The 18,781-nt window shown below is 40.8% G+C and overlaps 1 protein-coding gene across 4 annotated transcripts in view; it reads left to right on the top strand.

The window, feature by feature from the left end:
- The window catches only part of ARHGAP24 (Rho GTPase activating protein 24), a 1,254,786-nt gene that overhangs the window by 889,660 nt on the left and 346,345 nt on the right, over window positions 1-18,781 (top strand). The window contains exon 1 of one of the 4 annotated variants that reach the window (XM_073600073.1): window positions 2,658-2,681. The exons of the other annotated variants lie outside the window; for them this stretch is intronic. The gene's annotated coding sequence lies outside the window, so the exon portion shown is untranslated. Of the gene's footprint in view, window positions 1-2,657; window positions 2,682-18,781 lie in introns of those variants that run through there. 4 annotated transcript variants of the gene reach the window in all.

Below are 18,781 nucleotides of genomic sequence, written 5' to 3'. Positions count from 1 at the left end.
AACAAAAAGTGAGTAAAAATAAAATATACAGGGGCTTACACATTCTGGCCTTCAAGCCTGTTTTTTGAATACTTGTAATCCTTTATATCTTTAATAAAACTTTTTCTTGATTCAAAAAAAAAGAAAAAAAGAATTGCAGTCCGTTAATAATTTTAAAAAATGATACAAAGCATCATGTTATATGCCATTGATTTATTTTTATTATTATCTTAACACAGAATTGAACTGAATCTAAGCACCACAAACTGAAAACTCTATTTAATTAATGTTTAATATTCAAAGCAAACTTCCCCACCCAAGGGCCTCTTCCTAACAACCCTGTACCCCATACTCATTTACATAGGGTGGGGGGCCGGGATCTGGGGGCCCTCTTGTTAAAGGGGGCTTCCAGATTCCGATAAGCCACCCGTCCACTGACCCCGACAATCAACGGCCAGGGTTGTTGGGAACAGGCCCTTGTCGTCATCAACATGGGGACAAGGTGCTTTGGGCTGGGGAGCGCAGGGCCCCTCCTGCCCCAAAGCATCCACCCCCCCCATGCTGAGGGCATGTGGCCTGATACGGTTAAGGGGGGGATGCTCGCTCGTCCCCACCCCCTTTCCTGACCTGCCGTGCTGCAAGCTCAGATAAGGGTCTTGTATGGACTTTGGGGGGGCCCCATGACATTTTTTCAGCATGGGGGTTCCCCTTAAAATCCATACCAGACCGAAGGGCCTGGTATGCTCTTGGATGGGGAAACCATGCCGTTTTTGTTTTTATTTGGCGTGGAGTTCCCCTTCAAGATCATCAGAGCACAACTCGCATGCCAAAGTCGGATCAGTTAAGACGGCAATCCAACTTTGATCCAACTTTAGTGATATTCAATGGACTGAAGTAGAATCAAAGTCGCACCAAAGTAGTGCAGGGAGCATTTTCAAAGTCAGACTGACTTGTGTTGGACCAGTTAAGACGGCTCTCTTAGGGAAACATTGATTTTCTTGTGACATGATTTTTCTTGTGACATGAGCTCCCAATGTCGGAGCGTTTGTCGTACCAGTGTGAACCCGGCCTCAGATGACTACTAACTGAAATAATAGGACCAATAAAAATCATGACAGAGAGTATATTTACAGCTGAAAGTTTATTTCTTTAGAGTATGGTGGAATTCATACTCTTGCCAGTTTATGTTTTGCTGTCTTTGTCTCACTGGGTTGATTTTCCTTTACTTTCTGTCCTAGAGATGCCACAGGAAGTCGCTGTCCATAATGGAAGATTAAAGTGATTATGAAGTCTCGTTTAAAAAAAAAAAATAACAAACACATGATACTTATACCTCCTCTGTGCAGTTGGTTTTGCACAGAGCAGCCCGGATCCTCCTCTTCTCGGGTCCTTCTTTGCTGCTCCTGGCACCTCCCTCCTGCCCCCTGCCCCCACAGTCAGCAACTTCCTATGGGGGCACTGGAGCCAAGTCACAGCTCCCTGTGTCTATTCAGACATGGAGTCCCACCCCAGCCCCGCCCCCTCTCTCCCACAATTGATTGACAGTCGCAGGAGCCAATGGCGCCATTGCTGTGTCTCAACCAATAAGGAGGAGTGTCCTGGACGGCTGAGACACTCGTAGACATTGCTGGACAGAGAGGGATCACAGGTAAATGCTATGGGGCTGAGGGGGGCACCCCGAGCCCACCCTTTTTTTAAGCCAATTAAAGCCTTCAGCTCTAATCATGTGCTTCTAAAAAAAAAAAAAAAAAAACATTGGAATCTATGCGTCTGACGCCCTCCCTGTATGTAGATTAGGGGCCGGGTGCATGGCTAGGGGGGCGGCGCCTGTTCAATATGCATTACTATTGTTACTTTTATTAGCTACTGTAATTTTCTCTAGCATTCCTTAGAATTGTTGCATTGTATCTATTGTTTCAAAGGTGTATGTATTTCCTTTGCTCCTTAGCTCAATCAAGCGCTTACAATTTGATATTTTGATAAAGCCTAAAGACCCATTCATTTTTGCCCAATTTGCGCAGTCCGAATGTATATGCAGATTGCCTGGACCAAAAGCTATGCAAATTTCTTATGACTAGGCCCATAAGTAAACTAATAGAAAATAAATGTTTTCCAAATAATCTGTTCGATTTTAGGCTACTATGATTGTTTTTTACGCAGAAAAAATTAATTATTAGTTGCAATTTGCCAAAGCTTTCACCTATAACCCGAATTTAAGAAGCAAACGCACCCTCTAAACTAATAAGAATGGTATATTTAGGACTGGTTGAGTGACAGGGTGCTGCACAGTACAATGTGGCCATTGCCACAGCTGTAAACATATGTTAGCCATACCATGAATGTCTATGTGGATACATTGCTTCATGAATGATAACAGCTGAATAGAGGAATATTGGCTGTGAGCACAATCATCTTATTGACACCGCCTACTGTGATAGCATTGTTAGCTGAACACCGTTGGCTATTGCTAACCCTTCTTCTCCAGCATTTTGCAAAGCAAGGTTTCTCTGTACAGAAGGAGAACTTTCCCTTTTTTTATTTTCATCAAGGTATCTATATTTTTATTGCTGCTAAACAGTAACACGTAAATGGTCAGCTTATGAACGACACAGCAACACTGCCCTCTGCAGGCTCACTTTATATGGACTCCGCAGGCTCTTTGCGGGAATAAGGATATCTCTTTAGCTCCCAGCTGACTGCATGTAAGTCATATGTCACCGAGTGTCTGTGTGCAAAGATTTGCTGTTTATTGCTGTATTATCTAAAAATATCAAGATGACTTTCACATAATTAGAGACAGAACCTTGGGTTGTTTATTCAGAAGCAAGTCATAATTATCATTGTAAAGCAAATTTTTCCTTGTGACATCTTGATGATATTTTGGTCAGAAAACTCAATGCTTTAAGGCTGTTAAATAACATTTTCTCCTAATTAACCATTTAGGTAACTCACTGAACAACACGAGACCTGATGTTTACATTAACGCAGAGATATTTACTGATAGCCAGTAAAAGTGCATGAAAGTAAAATATTTCTTGTTGTTCAGAGCAAGACATCATATTGTTTCCTTTTTATGTTTCTGGAAGGGAGAATATGATGGAGAATCATAATGCTTGCTGTGAAAAATAAGAAATATCCTGCCTTTGGACTTGCATTTATGAAGTGCACCATCGAACGTACTATACATTTTTATTTTAATTGGGTACATTTGTTAAATTGGCGAGACATTTTTTTATTCAGTTGGGAAAGAAAGAAAAACCCTTGACTGGTTACCGAGATTTCCAATTATGCTCGAAAATCTTTACTAACAATAACAGGTCCCTTAGCTAAAATAAAACAAAACAAAACAAAAAAAACAACAATTTGTTTCTTAAAGAATAAGTTCACCTTTGTTCACCTCCCCCCCCCCCCCTAAATTCCAGCTACCATATGTACCAATATAGCATTAATGTACTTTTTTTGCAAAAAGATCAAAGCTTTCCATTAAATCTACAGACACTTACTTTACTTGTCCTCATCAATGTTTCCAAACATATCCATTAGTTTTGCCTTACTTCCTGGTCAGACTATAGGTCATGACCCAGGAAGGAGATGACCAGCTGACCTCATTAGCACACAGGCTGCATCATCTACCCTCCTACCTACCCACCCATTCCCAGCTGCACATTTTTTAAATAAAATGAGATCATTCAGTGATCACCCTTCTCATTAACTACACAATATACAATCAGATTGCATAATGTATGGCCATCTTTATACAAGTACATACTATAGGCAGTGGACAGAAACACTCAGCTGTCAAACACCATTCACATCTCTGCATAGCAGCAACTCACATTCCCACATGCGTTTTTTTTGAGGTTTTTTTGTGAAGGGAGGCATTTTGGAGTATCTGAATGGGCTGCCCTACACGCAACAATTACCCCAAAGAAGCTCCAGGACTTTTTTTTTCAAGCGGAGCTTGGAGCGTTTTTAAATGTGATTATTGGGGCAGCGCATTTCTGAAATGCAAGGAAACACACAGATGTGAATGGAGCCTTTGCCTTGTGTTAACGCACCAATTTCACTTTCAGGCCCCATTCACATCTAGCATAGTGGAAATGCACATTTTGTGACTCTTTTTTACTTTGGCATGCATAGGGCAGCCTGTTGATTTCAGTTTGCTGCACTACATGTGGCGTATTGGACATTTTGGTGTTTTGTGGGTTGCGTGTTTTTTTACTGTGCGTTTTGCAGCATTTGTCACTCGTTTTTTCACATCGCAAAATGTGTGTTTGCTTCTGTGTTTGGTGTGCCGTTAGCAATTAATGGCACTGAAAGCGCAACTAGTAATTTTAGGTGTATAAAGATGGCCATACACTATACAATCTGACTGTACAAACATCCATGAGGACAGTGAAGTAAGTGCATCACTGATTGGTTGTATTTCATTTAAAAAAAATTGCAGCTGGGAATGGGTGGGAAGGTAGGAGGGTAGATGATGCAGCCTGTGTGCTAATGAGATCAGCTGGTCAACTCCTTCCTGTGTCATGACCGAAAATCTGACCAGGAAGTAAGGCAAAACTAATGGATACGTTTGGAAACATTGATGAGGACAAGTAAAGTAAGCATTTGTAGATTTAATGGAAAGCTTTGATATTTTTGCAAAAAAAGTACATTACTGCTATATTGGTACATAGGGGGGCTGGAATTTAGAAAAAAAGGTGAACTTATCCTTTAAGCCCCATTAGTCTACTATGTGTATTCGGTGTCTAGACCTGTCATATAGCTAACATAAAGCCATTCCTTACCAGTCTTGAATACAGAAGAAGAAGAAGAATTATTATTATTGTTATTATTATAATTACTATTATACAGGATTTATTTATGCTTTTCAATACAAAGGGAGACAGTACAGTTACAATACAACTCAATGTAAGAGGGTTAGGAGGCCCCTGCTCATGAGAACTTACAATCTGATAAGTTACAGTATTATTATGCAAAATATACCCTATGATAACAACTGAAATGCTTTGTCAAAATATGTTCTAGGCTATAACAGGGTATCTGGAAGCTGTGCTAAAAGCACACTCACGGTACACACTGACCGAGCTGTCACTGCCAGCTCCCAGTCACTGTTTTTGATCGGGAGTCAGCGGGACAGGCTCCCAATCATGTGACCAAGGTTCCAGCCAATAGCAGAGATCGTGTAATCAGGAAGCTGCCTCAGCCTCCCAGCATTAACGCTCACTTAAAGGGCCATGGAGAGGCGGCAGCAAGGGGTTAAAGTGATCGTAAACAATCACCTTGTAAAGCAACCCTTTCAATTTAAAATAGAAATGAAAGGCAAAACATGTGCGTATAGGTATAAAAAAACATTATTACATTGTGACCATCGGGCACGTGCATCGGCTCAGTGTGTACGCGCACCCCCTAATGGTCTTAAAGTGTCCGACGTATAGCTATGGCGATTTGCCCAGGAGAGCCAAGCTGCCATAGTGTAACTGCGGCGGCTGATCGTCTAGTGGTTAAGGGCCCATTCACACCATCCTGGTCCACTGCAGGATGGTGTGAACACACTATCTCACTTTTTGATGTGCATTATGTTGCGTTGCATTAGGACAACCACTTTTTTCGAATGGGCTGCCTAATGCACCACTACAGACTAAAACTCGTGCATGCAGCCTTTTCAGCAGTGTACTGTAGTTCACCACAAGCCCACAGCAGTGTGTTGCCTTACAATTCTGCAACGCAGGTAAATTGGGGTACCATTCTGAATAAATGGCATCACAGCACACTAGAGCATGTAATGTGCATTACTGCAGCGCAATAGTGTGAACAAACTCTAATAGAATAGTTCAACACAGCTACAGATTTATCTCACTTTCAGATAAATTGTCTCTGAAAACAGGTGCAAACGCTATCTTGTCAGCCATCATCTTGGCTCTACTATTGACTCCTACTTGTTTTAATTGGTACAACTGCTTCCATTTGAGCTCTCTGTGCTATGATGAGCTAGTTATAGAAGTCAAGAATAGAGAGTTTTGTACATTTCACAATGGAAACTGTAACAATTGTCCATAAATCATGTAAACCCAGCCTAGCTGGTAGGAAGCAGTGGTTTGAGAAGCCCTAAATGTATTTATTTATTACAGGTACTTATGTAGCGCTGTCAGTTTACACAGAGCTTTACATATATATTTATTTATTTATTTTATTTATTTTAGGTAGTTATATAGCTGTACATTCACAACAGCTGTACAAGCTCCTCAAGGAGCTTACAATCTAAGATCCCTAACTCTCATTCATACACACACATACTAGGGGCCAACTTAGACAAGCTAATTAACCTACCAGCATGTCTTTGGAGTATGGGAGAAAACCAGATTACCCGGAGAAAACCCACGCAGGCACAGGGAGAACACTAAAAGAGATAAGTGATTATGGAAGGCTGAGTTTCAAATTAAATCATGACAAATCACTTTTAATTATTTTTATGGAAGATAATCTCTGAAAACATTGTATTTTAATGCTGCATATATAGAAGACACGCTGCAATAAATGGAATGTTTTCAGATACTGTGAAGTATATTTTGACATTGGATGACGCATGGCAGTGTAAGAAAAACGACTTTCTTTGAATCGCCCGGGGACAGTTCTCATCATTCTTCAGAGTTACTATGTCAAAAAGCATATTACTTCTTAAACTGGTTGTCAATGTGAATCACTTATGACATTTTTATTAAAACTGTGTATGCTTTCCATATTGTTCTAAAAATATACAGACAATATACAGACATATAGATACAATGGTGACTGTCAGAATACCCAAACAGCATCTGCATCTAATTGAATGCAGTCACATTTCAGCAGACACTTTTCACCTGGATCCTTAGATTTTTTAATCTAGGTATGGGTGCTGACAGGGCTTCCCACTAATTGAAGTTTGGCCAGTTTGTCAGTGTGTGGCCAGCTTAATCCCCAGGCACCGACAGTACACAAATATGCAGCCTCTCGCTGAGTGGACCTTGGCGCTGAGCGCCCACATATTTTCATACCAATTAGCAGACACAGCTGATCCGAGAGCACACGCCCTAGGGGGGCCCAGTGCTGGCAGTGTGCTGCTAAAACATTCTGGGCAACAAGAAACTGACTACTTCCAGCCGCCTCTGCAGTGTTGTAGCCGCAGTTACACTATGGCAGCTTGGCTCTCCTGGGCACTAATGCAGCACAAAGGGCTTAATTAACTGACACTGGTCATTAATGCATTAGTGACCAGTGGCAATACATGAACCCCTCATGCTGCATATTACAAATACAATCGGTAATTAAAGGGTAATTTCCCCTTTACAGAAAAATCTGTAAGGTGAATTTACACAGGGCACCCTGCTCACCAAACCCCCCCCCCCCCCCTCAGTCCCGCTGACCTATACTGATATACTGCTACGGGGCTGCAGCTACAGTATTGTATTGTTATATTGTAGTGTTGTATTGTTGTAAGTGTTTTCTTGTTATGAAACGACACTGACTCTTTCTTTATACCCGGGGGGGTTGCAGTTTGCCACCTTCACCCTGGGCACCAGATGACCTTGGCACTGCCTATAATGAACTATGTCCCACATTGTGCAGGCAATTGGATACTGGGGAAGTCTTCACTGCATGGATGCCTGTCCCTTTCCTGTCTCTGAACTGCCAGCACTACAATGGTTAACACCTTTGAACCTTCAGACAGAACAGCAGTACAGATGATCTGATGGGGACATACCCTCTCCTTTCACCTCCACCAAGTAAACGAGTTCTTATCATTGATTACGCTGCTTGTAACATGATCTGTAAATGGGGGAGAGTCTTACTAGTCACAGGATGTTCCTCCCTGTTCACAGATCATGATACACAGTGTAATCAAAGAAAGAACTTTTCTCAGTGAAGGAGGAGGAAGGAGGAGGTGTGTCCCTGTCTGACCATCTGTATTGCTGTTCTGAAGACCTGAAGCTATTAACCATTGCAGTGCTAGAAGTTCAGAGACAGGAAAGAACAGGCATCTCTTCAGTGAAGATTTCTAGAGGATTTAAAATAGACGAGTGATAAATGCATAAGGATTATTTTTTTAGCAAAACTTCAGCTTTAAACTTGTTGATTTTTGATGCTGCATGCACAAAAGAGTGTTCTTGTGTGGAATACTGTAAGCCAGACTGAAGAAGGTGCAAGCATGTACGAGGTATCATTTCCATGGAGAAACCCAAGTATTAGAAGGAAAGTACTGTGTGGCCAAATACTTCTCTTTTGGGTCATAGAAGTACACTTACTTTTATGGTTCAATTAGTTTTTATTGATTTTAGACAGGTTTATAACAAAAGAAGAAATACAACAAAAATAGAGACCTGACATGAAATCACTTGGGTTACCCAAGTGCACTAATTTATAGAATTCAGACTAGTGCAATCAATTGCCCAGACTTAGATACTATACATTGTTTCATTCTCTGTAGGTCCTGAGTATGAGACATGAGTCTGTAAGGCATTAAGTACCCTGGTCTAGGAAGCCCCAATGGGGATCTTCTGCTTCCACAGACTCAGGGTATTATGGAAAATAACTAAAATAAAAATGTGCAAACGTAATATCTGCCATAAAGTGCACATACTTGTAAAGTATAAGGAGAGTAAGACAAAAATAAACCTCCACTGATGGAGGAGCGGTTATTAAAATAGATTGCATTTATATAGGTCTTATGAAATCTGGAAGAAGAAATTAGAAGTAAGAAAAGAAAAGAGAAAGAGGAAAGAACAGATACATTCAGTAGAAGAATAAAGAAAAAGGGGGGGGGGGAGGGGGGGGGACAGCGAGCCCCACTCTGTAGAACAAACCAATCATGGGATTCAACCCACGTTTTACTGGTATACCGTGTGTGACCATTAGGGGGGGTTCGTATTCTTCAGTCTCTGTTTAAGTTTGTCTGAAGTGGAGTAATGCCTCCAGACACTCCAGATGTATGAAAATTTAGCTTGTTTGTCCAGGACATTGGCCTGCATTTCCTCCATTAGCATTATATTGTTTATTTCATTGACCCATTCCGCAATAGAGGGGGAGTTGGTAGATTTCCAGTGTCTGGGAATGAGCTGTCTCCCTGCACTCATAAAAAACTTCAAAAGACTGTTTTTCTGTGAATTTACAGCTCCGGGAAAAATAGACAGGAGGGCAATGGTGGGAGAAGGCATAAGGGGTTTATCATAGATCTCTGAGTAAATGTGAAAAATCTGCGTCCAAAATGGTAAAAGCCTATCGCATTCCCACCAGATGTGCAAATAAGTACCTCTCTTGGAGTTGCATCTCCAGCACGTATCGGAATTGGCCGGGAACATCATCCTGAGTGTTGTGGGGACCCGGTACCACCTTGAAAGGACTTTATAGTTCTTCTCCTGCATGTAGCTCGAGATCGAGGTCTTGCTTGTGAAAAGAAAGGCCTTCCTCCAGTCCGCCTCAGATATATCAATTCCGACCTCTGCTGACCATTTTGTTGTGTAAGTAGGAAGGACATAGAAGTACACTTACTTTTGCTCTACTGTGATCCCTGCTGTCAGCTGACCTCACAGAGCCGCTCCAGGCTCTGTAAGAATCTTGACAGAATCTTGACAATAAAGTTGGGATCCACCCAGAAGCTGGCTCTGCCTCTCAGTTTGCCACTGAGAGCCTGAGCCAGTCGCTCCCTCCACCCTGCAGCCCAGCTCTCCAGTGAGCACTGGAGGGGCAGAGCAGAGAGCGGGGACTGACAGTCCCCGCTCTCTGCTTAAAGTAGACCAAGAACCGAGCAGTCAGCAATCGTGTAATCACTCAGTTCCCTGTCTTAGAGCCATCAGGGGACAGTTGCAGCATCGCAGCGATGCTTCAGCCATAGAGCTGAGTATCAATGTTTGTTTTTTTACAATCCCACACTTCCCCTTTAAGTCAGTAACCTAGCAATGTTCAGTTTCATCATAAATTACCCTATTGTGGAGTCTTATCGATCTTATTTAAAGTATACAAATCTCTTAACGTACATGCTAAAAATCAATACTGTCAGTTAGTCCACAAGCAATAAAACTTGAATTAAAGGAACATCGATATGTTTCTGGAACTGCACCATCACATATTTTACTTCCAACACTTAAATTAATTGTTCCATTAGGGAACTATCAGCCGTTTTCAATAAAACAAGCAAATCCCTTCTAAGTTGTTCCTGGAACAGGTGCCGCACAAGATTTCCCCTCTGTTTCTGTTTTGATGACAACTGAAAAAATTTTGGAATTCCCATAACTTTCTGTCCCAGTATAAATGAATACAGAATGAATAGAGAAAGATTAATCTTCCCACTGGGGACAAAGACAGCAATCTACAGTAACTAAACTAAATAAGTTTTGGCTTCAGCTACAATTTAAATACTTTGATTTGAGGAAATCTATAACTGTGCACAATAATTTCTCAAAAAAATGATCTGTTCAGAACCATTTCCCAGTGCGTTGTCACAATTTAAGTATATGAATAACTAAGTGTAGACATCAGTTCTTATGATGTGACTGATTATTGTATTCTCTTAAAGAAATATAATAAAGAGAAATGATCAACCGCATACAAATCTTTTGCAGCCTTTTGTGTTGTTTATAAGCGGAAACATATGTTCATCATGTAATCTTTTGTATCAGCTTTGATCTCAGAGTATAAAGACATTAGATCAAAAAAAAGACATTTCTATCATATTCGCTGTGTAAAGAGTGGAGTAATGCTGCTGACGGCTCTGCAATTTATTGCTTTGCAGGTCCAACAGCAATACAATAAAATATGATTGTGCCCAGGTGCACCGCATTGTGGATAACATGGCCAATAACACTCTTAAGGCTGGGTTCACACTGCTGCAGTGCGAATTTACCGCGATTTTACCGCGAATTTACCGCGATTTTACCGCGATTTTACCGCGAATTTCAGGAGTTGGATATAGCTGCGATTGATAGTCTAGCCAATGGAATCATAATGTAAAAAAAAAAAGGGTCTTAACTTCCTGTGTACTTCCTGGTTTTTGTGGAGAGTAGTGTGGTGGAATTCGCACATATGTGAACCAATCAATGCGATTCAAGAACGATTTACATTGATGTCTATGGAGACTAAATTCGCAACGCAACGCAGTAAACTCGCACAGGACCTTTTTTTCACGCAGGTTATATTCGCAACGCGTCGATGTGAACGGCACTAATGTTAATCTATGTAATTTAAATGACTTGCGAATTTGAGCGATCGCAACGGCTCAAATTCGCAATAGAATTCGCAGCAGTGTGAACCCAGCCTAAAAGACAGTAAAATGAAAACTTTGTCACATGCAGTAAATCTAAAAAGGACAGATTTTTTTTCCTACTCTTTATATCATTCTACAACAGAAAAAAATATTACAGAAATTTTCTGTGTTACTGGCGTCCTTTAAATTCAGTTCATGTTCATGTCATCCTCCCTGGGCATCTGTGTTGCTTTATTGATTTAAAATGCTGGATCATTTTTCTCTACCTAATTGAAATTCAAAAACAGTACAAGTACAAAGGGCAAGACAGGGAACTCTACCATGAAGCATCAAGGTCTACCATTAAAGATTTTATGGTCTGGGTCCTCTTCTGCCATGCTAAACCACTCCCCAGTCATGCTCTATATAGTCAGATTTACAGATACACCGTTTTAGGAGTTAAATGCTGAAATGCCACATTAAAATAAAAATAGCAATGAGCCATGCAAAGATTTAAACTTTAAACCCAACTCTCAACATGTTTTTAAAAAATCAGAGCCCCAGCAGCTTTAAAATTAACAAAATTGCAGCTCTGGTGGCTTCCATACTGACCTCCTGCCAGTGCTGTGCTCCCACTTCACCCCCTCTCTGCCACAATATGCCCTCGATCTTTACGGTTGAATGATGCCCAGTGTATATATATATATATATATATATATATATATATATATATATATATATATATATATAATTTTTTTTTTTTTTTTTTTTTTTAAAAGGGTTTATTACTTTTATACACAGTACATCCATTGCCAAAGTTCAGCAAAAGCCCAGTGTAATTTAATCTGGAAGACTGAGTACATACTGTATGCTCAGTGAATATCTCTGTGATATAGCTCACAGTTATACGAGATGTTTGATTAATAAGTAACTGAACAAAAGTAATATAGCCAGATAGAAAGGATCTACATCTGTAGCTATAGATGGTATCATAAAAATAGGTGCAGCAAGCATGTAAAATGTGGTCTTGAAAAAAAATATTAGGGTAAAGTTGGCACAGCTTGATAATGTATCTATAGTTCCTTAAAGTGTTATGAAAGGCAAAACTTTTTTCTTCATTTTTGATACCCCGTCAGTTTTTTTTTGCCATCTGTGTCCCATTGTGAAGTGAGGGAATGCTAGTATTGTATCAATTGGAAGATTGCCCCTCTACTCCTGTTCTGGTGTCAACCCAAAATTTGGGAATTTCTTTTACTTTCAGTTTTGATGTATGGGGGTGCAGACAGTAATGAAACTTGAAAAGAGTTCTAATCCCCCTCCTCTCTATTCAAAAACTAAAATAAAAAGTTTTTCTTGTAGTGACACTTTAGGATGATGTTATCATGTATTGAGGTATGGCCAGTCAAAAGTACAGATTGTTATACCATATTTTATTATTCCTAGCAACACCTTAGGTGTTAATGTTCTTTCAAAGTCATAGTGTAAATGCCAATAGCTCGCAAACTAATACTCTGGAAAAAAAAAAAACCTTGGTGATTCTCTCCCTTCATGGTTGTTATCAGGAGTCCAGACTGTGACAAATAGTAGGCTTTGAATGTTTTTATAGAACCTTGAGGAAGGCTTCTACAGGCACCACAGAAAAATTACCAGGTACTGTTTATGGCAATGGTTCGATATAGATGGGGCTGGATATCTAATTTTTAGGGATGAGCCCAATGTTCGAAAATCGGGTGTTTGCCTGTTCGCCAAACAGCGAACATTATGCGATGTTCGTAGCAAATTTCGAAAGCCACAGAACACCGTTAAAGTCTATGGGACACTAACATGAAAAACCAAAAGTGCTAATTTTAAAGGCTTATATGCAAGTTATTGTCATAAAAAGTGTATGGGGACCCGGGTCCTGCCCCAGGGGACATGTATCAATCCAAAAAAAAGTTTTAAAAATGTCTGTTTTTCCAGGAGCAGTGATTTTAATAATGCCTAAGGTGAAACAATAAAAATGAAATATTCCTTTAAATATCGTGCCTGGGGGTGTCCTTAGTATGCCTGTAAAGTAGCACATTTGTCCCGTGTTTAGAACAGTACAACAGCAAAATGACATTTCTAACGGAAAAAAAGTCATTTAAAATTGCTCACGGCTGTAATGAATTGTCAGATCCCGGCAATACAGATAAAAATCATTGAAAAAAATGGCATGGCCCCCCCCCAGTCCATTACCAGGCCCTTTGCGTCTGGTATGAATATTAAGGGGAACCCCTTACCAAATTTTTTTTTTTAAATGCGTGGAGGTCCCCCCAAAATCCATACTAGGCCCTTCAGGTCTGGTATGGGTATTAAGGGGAACCCTGTGCCATTTTTTTTTTTTAAATGGCGTAGGGTTCTCCCCAAAATCCATACCAAGCCTTTCAGGTCTGGTGTGGATTTTAAGGGGAACCCTGTGCTAAAATTAAAAAAATGGTGTAGGGTCCCCCCCAAAATCCAGCGCCCTCCTCCTGAACCATACCAGACCACATGCCCTCAACATGGGGAGGATGCTTTGGGGTCACCCCAAAGCACTTTGTCCCCATGTTGATGGGGAGAAGGGCCTCATCCCCACAACCCTTGCCCAGTGGTTGTGGGGGTCTGCGGGTGGGAGGCTTATCAGAATCTGGAAGCCCCCTTTGACAAGGGTACCCCCAGATTCTGCCCCCCCCCATGTGAATGGGTACATTGTACCCCTACTCATTCACCAAAAAAGTGTCAAAATGTTCAAAACGACAGTAGACGATTTGGGACAAGTCCTTTATCAAAGAAAGAAAAACTGTGCTGCGATGTCCATTCATCTACGATTACAGCGCCGATGGACCGAGGAAAAAAAACGCAACAACTCCATCTCCATGGGAGGCTCTGGCCGATTGAATCCTCTTGGTGATGAAAGCTGTTATATAGCTGAGGGCAGGGCCACCTGGCAACGCAAACGGGTGACCCCGCCCCCTTCTGACATCACACGAGAAGGGGGCGGAGTTGTTGCATTTTTTTTTCTCGGTCCGTCGGTGCTGTGATCAAAGATGATTGGACATCGCGGGACAGTTTTTTTTTTTAATAAAGGACTTGTTCCAAGCTGTCTCTTGTCATTTTTAACATTGACACTTTTTTTGGTGATTGATTAGGGGTACAATGTACCCGATACCCATTCACATAGGGTGGGGGGCTGGGATCTGGGGGTCCCCTGGTTAAAGGGGGATTCCAGATTCCAATAAGCCCCCTGCCCGCAGACCCCCACAACCACCGGTCAAGGGTTGTGGGGATGAGGCCCTTGTCCCTATCAACATGGGGGTCATGGTGTCTTGGGGAACCCCAATGCATCCTCCCCATGTTGAGGGCATGTGGCCTGGTACAGTAGAGGAAGGGAGAGCTCTCTCGTTCCCCCCCATTTTCCTTCGGCCTGCCAGCTTGCCTGCTCGGATAGGGGTCTTATATGGATATTGGGGGGCCCTACACCATTTTTTTTTTAAGTTTGGCATAGGGTTCCCCTTAAAATGCATGCCAGACCTGAAGGGCCTGGTATGGATTTTGGGGGACCCCTATGCCATTTTTAAAAAACAATTGGCGCAGGGTTCCCCTTAATATCCATACCAGACCTGAAGGGCCTGGTATGGGTTTTGTGGGTACTCCCAAGCATTTTTTTTTATTTTGGTGAGGGGTTCCCCTTAATATTTATACCAGACCCAAAGGGCCTGGTAATGGACTGGGGGGGGAACCCATGCTGTCTTTTCAATGATTTTTATCTGTATTGCCGAGACCCGACAATTCATTACAGCCGGGAGCAGTTTCAAATGACTTTTTGTCCTTTAGAAATGTCATTTTGTTGTGGTACTGTTCTAAACACTGGAAAAATGCGCTAATTTACAGGCATACTAAGGACACCCCCCAGGCACGATTTTTAAAGAAATGTTTAATTTTTATTGTTTCACTTTAAGCATTATTAAAATCACTGCTCCTGAAAAAAATGCAGTTTTTAAAACTTTTTTTGCATTGATACATGTCCCCTGGGGCAGGACCCAGGTCCCCATGATGTTTTTTTCAATGATTTTTATCTATATTGCCGGAATCTGACAAAACATTACAGCCGCGTGCAGTTTTAAATGTGTGTGGAAAACATTACATAAATTTCATTTGCGTACAGCGTTGCATGACCCCACAATTTCCAGTTAAAGTATTGCAGTACCGAATAGCCAACATTTCCTGGCCATCCAGAGCTGAAGTGGTTAAGCTATGGATAGCCTAGGGAAGGGTTAAAAGATCGGTCCAAAGCATCCTTGCTAGAGTCCCTATGACATGCTTAAGTCAAAGAAATGTGTTGTAAGCTTACTAATAGTAGTTCACTGTGCTATTTGTGAAAATCATAATGCATGATTGTCCCCAGTGTTAATGACATACCACTTCACTGTCATTTAAATAAGTTTTTGACAAAAATTATTGTAAAAATGTAATTGATGCATGTCTTAACGTATTGATATTTTACTGCATAATTTAGCAGGATCATGAGATATGTTTCATAAGAAATGTTTATGCTTCCTCATTTGCTGATCATGTATAATTCATTGGTAATGAATGTTTGTAGAAAGTTCACAGAATATTAATAGCCATAATCGCTCACTTTAATAATTAAGATGAATCGTCTCACAGGCGATTTGTTGATCTGAAATATACTGTGTGCCTTTACAAATTCTACTACACATTTCTTATAATAAGACATATCTAAAGCTAAAAAAAATATTTTTTCAGGCCTTCTTTTCTTTGGCAGACCATACATTCATCATTTTTCATTTTGTTCAGTCAGTAGGTTAAATGAAAAAAAATTATCTGATTCTCCCATCCACAAATTTGATGCGGATGGGGGAATCCTCCCACCGTGCTATTGTGTTCTGATGGTGGGGAGCTTCCCCCGCCATCAGAATACAACGATCTGTGCTTCCGGCTATAGCCTGCAGCATTGATTGATCGGGAAAAACCCAACAAGCTGGTTGTACAGAAGTCGATGGGTAGGTTGACTTTTGTACAGCTAGGATGCCCATACATTCATCTAAATATAGCCAGTCCTTGCTGAATTGCCCTGATTTTGACTCTTGTATGGCCGGCTTTTGTTATCATTCACCCACACCTCTATATCTATGGAGGATTGTCACACTAGGATGTTTTCCTGGTTTTTGACCACAAACATCTCCCCTTCTCTTCCTCTCTATTACATGGAGGAGGCAGGGGGAGTTAAAATCTACAGAAGATAGCATAGAAGAAGATAACATTGTTTGATATATCAATTCCATTTGCAGAAAGTGGCAAGGACACTGCATTCCTAACAAGGGCAACAGGTATTCTTTTTACTTTAAGAAAACATACTTGAGCTAGCCATGTATGGATCGAAATGTGGCTAGTTCAGCAGGGACCAGCCAAATTTTGATCCATGTATGGGCAAGGAGGTTGTACAGAAGTCGTTCTACCATTTTACTTCTTTACAACCAGCCTGTAAGATTTCCCTACTCGATCAACACCACAGGCTATAGCCAGCAGCACTGCTAAGTGCATTCTGGCAGTGTACAAGTGTTCCCACTGTCAGAAAGTCAGCAGGGAGAATTCCCTCATTTACTTCGAATGTGTGGATGGGGGAATCAAGACAGTTTTTTTCATTCAACCCGCTGGTTGAATTAAAAAAAAAAAAAAGACTCATCTATGGGCTGTTTTATGTGTCAGTTATGAAACCAAGAAAAGCTGTGATAGGGACTATCTGGGCTTATCTCCACTGTGCAGTTGTTTATGTAGCTGTGATGAGGAGTAGAGATGAAGATCTTCTCTTCCCATTGCAATGAGAAGAGCAGTGAATGCAATGCGCCAGTTTAAAAAGGTGCCATGAATGCACCTGCGTGGACTTAAGTATAAATTATCTCTCACCCTGCTTCCCCACCTCAGAGATGGCAGTAGCATGGAGAAAAACAGCCATGATGTGATAAGGAGGTAGAGGAATGAATTCTACTTCTCCTTTGTCAGTTTGGCACCCCCGTAAAAGTCACTCTTCTCCGTATTCTCCATATGTCTGGGCTATGGGGTAGAGTGGCAAGACGGAAGCCTTTTCTTACGAAGAAAACCATTCAAACCCGGCTAAATATTGCAAAAACATATCTGAAGTCTCCCAAAAGCATGTGGGAAAATGTGTTGTGGTTTGAGGAAACCAAGGTTGAACTTTTTGGCCATAATTCCAAAAGATATGTTTGGCGCAAAAACAACACCGCACATCACCAAAAGAACACCATACCCACAGTGAAGCATGGTGTTGGCAGCATCATGCTTTGGGGCTGTATTTCTTTAGCTGGAACAGGGGCCTAGGTCAAGGTAGAGGGAATTACGGACAGTTCCAAATACCAGTCAATACTGGCAAAAAACCTTCAGGCTTCTGCTAGAAAGCTGAATATGAAGAGGAACTTCATCTTTCAGCATAACAACCCAAAACATACACCCAAATCAACAAAGGAATGACTTCACCAGAAGAAGATTAAAGTTTTGGAATGGCCAAGCCAGAGACGAGACCTGAATCCGATTGAAAATCTGTGGGGTGATCTGAAGAGGGTTGTGCACTGGAGATGCCCTTGCAATCTGACAGATATGGATTATTTTTGCAAAGAACATTCTGCAAATATTGCTAAGTCAAATGTGCCATGCTGATAAACACATACTCAAAAAGACTGAGTGCTATAAAAAATTAAAAGGTGCTTCAACACAGTATTAGTTTAACCACTTCAGCCCTGGAAGATTTGGCTGCTCAATGACCAGAGCACTTTTTACAATTTGGCACTGCGCTGCTTTAACTGGTAATTGCGCGGTCATGCGATGCTGTACCCAAACAAAATTTGTGTCCTTTTTTCCCCGCAAATAAAGCTTTCTTTTAATGGTATTTGATTGCCTCTGCGATTTTTATTTTTTGCGATATAAATGGAAAAAGACCAAAAATTTGGAAAAAAAATGATATTTTCTACTTTTTGTTATAAAAAAATCCAATAAACTAAATTTTAGTCATACATTTAGGCCAAAATGTATTCAGCCACATGTCTTTGGTAAAAAAAAAGTCAATAAGCGTATAAGTTATAGCGTTTACAAACTAGGGCATATTTTCTGGAATTGACGCAGCTTTTAGTTTATGACTGCCTATCTCATTTCTTGAGGTGCTAAAATGGCAGGGCAGTACATCCCCCCCACCCCCAAATGACCCCTTTTTGAAAAGTATACACCCCAAGGAAATTGCTGAGAGGCATGTTGAGCCCTTTGAATATTTTATTTTTTGTCACAAGTGATTGAAAAATGACAAAAAATAACAAAATTACACACAGTTTTCACTAAATTATATATTGTTCACACATGCCATGGTTATATGTGGAATTATACCCCAAAATACATTCTGCTGCTTCTCCTGAGTATGGGGATACAACATGTGTGAGACTTTTTGGGAGCCTAGCCACGTACAGGACCCCGAAATCCAACCACCGCCTTCACGATTTCTAAGGGTGTAAATTTTTTATTTCAATATACTTATTGAGGTTTTATACAAACATAGAA

This window comes from Aquarana catesbeiana, linkage group LG01 (assembly GCF_042186555.1).
Source record: "Aquarana catesbeiana isolate 2022-GZ linkage group LG01, ASM4218655v1, whole genome shotgun sequence".
Taxonomy (NCBI): Eukaryota; Metazoa; Chordata; class Amphibia; order Anura; family Ranidae; genus Aquarana; species Aquarana catesbeiana.
The sequence above is the reverse complement of the archived record's forward strand: the minus strand, read 5'-3'. Positions and strand labels throughout refer to the sequence as shown.